Here is a 1,819-nt window from a genome sequence, read left to right as displayed (position 1 = left end):
CACACACACACACACACACACACACACACACACACACACAGATAGAGTGCACTGAGTGGGAAACCATATGGCTTCTTGGAGTCCAGGAAGCGATTTAGTGCATTGGGTAATAGACAAGTAAACAACAGACTCTTGGAGGTCCAGCCGGATATTGCCCATAAGGTTTTATCACCTAAGGATTGTTTCTTTGTGCTCATAATAATGTTACCAAGAAAGAAACGACTGGACTTACTGGACTTTACTGCCTAAAATCAGGGGTAAGTAGCCTAGCCCTTCACCCTGATGGGATAAAAACTGATTGAGTAAAAGCTACTCAAGGGAACAAACCTAAATACGAAATACGTGTGAGCAACTGCATAACCTTCCCAAGTCGCCTCTTCCACGTAGATACATGCTTGTATTTGTAACTAATATGAAAAGAACTGAGCAACACAAGGACATGCTCGGTTCAAATTCGCTACTCATCGCAATAACGTTCGAAGTCGAATAGAATAAGTGCCTTTATTTATATGTCTGTGTATTTTTCGGAAGAGGGTGTGTGATATTTATGAGGTCTTTCTAGACCTGGGCCATACCACCTTGAGTACACCGCTTCCCGTCCGATCAGCGAAGTTAAGCAACGTTGGGTCTGGTTAGTACTTGGATGGGTGACCGCCTGGGAACACCAGATGCTGTTGGCATCCCTACGTGTCAGGTGGGGTTGGTGGAGGATTAGTGCCCCTCCCTGTAAAACAGTTAACTCTAAGCCATTGGCCACCCCGTCTGGGATACATGGCGTCTGGCAATGAATGAAAAAAAAAACTTAAAATGGAAATACCAGGTCTATGTTCATGATTAGTGTTTTTCCGGTCAATCGCCACCAAAATAATGGTGTGTAGGCGTGGCAACGAGCGCTGGTAAGGAAAAGGAGAACAACACCACGAAACTCAGAAACGAATGGGGAAATGTTGAAAATGATAAGAAATAATGTGAGTGGAGCAAACTCTACCTGCATAATAAGCGAACCTCAGTCCCAGTTCTTTGGACCCGTGCCACACTTCCCTGAGGTTGATTCCACTCTTTGCATGATATATGAAAGTGTCAACAGAGGGGAGAGGACTAAGAGGGCCGCAGGACTCATGGCTGGAGCAAATCAATCGTTCCTGTCGGGAGATGCTTGAGGGAGAGGGTCGCTGCCTGGTAACGTGAAGGTGGGGTAAGGAAAAGGGTGAATTGAAGTGCCTTGCAGCGTTTACCGTTAGAGAGAGTGAGTCAAGAGGAGACTGGGAGTGTCAATAAATATATCAAAATCCCTCTCACCATCTGAATAACTCGGGGAATTATTTTATTTCTGCAGGCTATTTCTATTCAAACGAGAGTCTGTTCTAGGAGCCTGAGCCGAGGGAGTAGAAGTAGGATACCAAGCGTGAATATGATAACGCTGGAGAGAGAGAGAGAGAGAGAGAGAGACAGAGACAGAGAGAGAGAGAGAGAGAGAGAGAGAGAGAGAGAGAGACAGACAGACAGACAGACAGAGAGACAGAGACAGACAGACAGACAGACAGACAGAGACAAACTGACAGACAGACAGACAGACAAACAGAGAGAGAGAGAGAGAGAGAGAGAGAGAAAGGAAAAGAAACACTCAAACATAGGCAGGGAAAAAGGGAAGGAAAGTAAAGGAAGGGAACGAGTGGAGATGAAGATTGTTGATGAAGATTATGAAGATTGACGCGTTTGGGCGAGGGAGTGAAAATTAGCCGAGAGAGAGAGAGAGAGAGAGAGAGAGTTTTATACTGAAAATTTACAGACTACACCGACATTTCGATCGTTCACTTAT

General features: G+C 45.1%; 1 non-coding gene across 1 annotated transcript; it reads left to right on the top strand.

The window, feature by feature from the left end:
- The first annotated feature begins 561 nt into the window (after window positions 1-561).
- LOC145395985 (5S ribosomal RNA) lies at window positions 562-680 on the top strand. The gene has a single exon (XR_013896712.1). It is a non-coding gene; the product is annotated as a 5S ribosomal RNA (ribosomal RNA).
- Window positions 681-1,819: the final 1,139 nt, after the last annotated feature.

The sequence above is a fragment of the Coenobita brevimanus genome, chromosome 33 (genome assembly GCF_032717465.1).
Source record: "Coenobita brevimanus isolate Jiangsu-jjx chromosome 33, ASM3271746v2, whole genome shotgun sequence".
NCBI lineage: Eukaryota > Metazoa > Arthropoda > Malacostraca > Decapoda > Coenobitidae > Coenobita > Coenobita brevimanus.
This window is presented reverse-complemented; position numbering and strand designations above follow the sequence as displayed.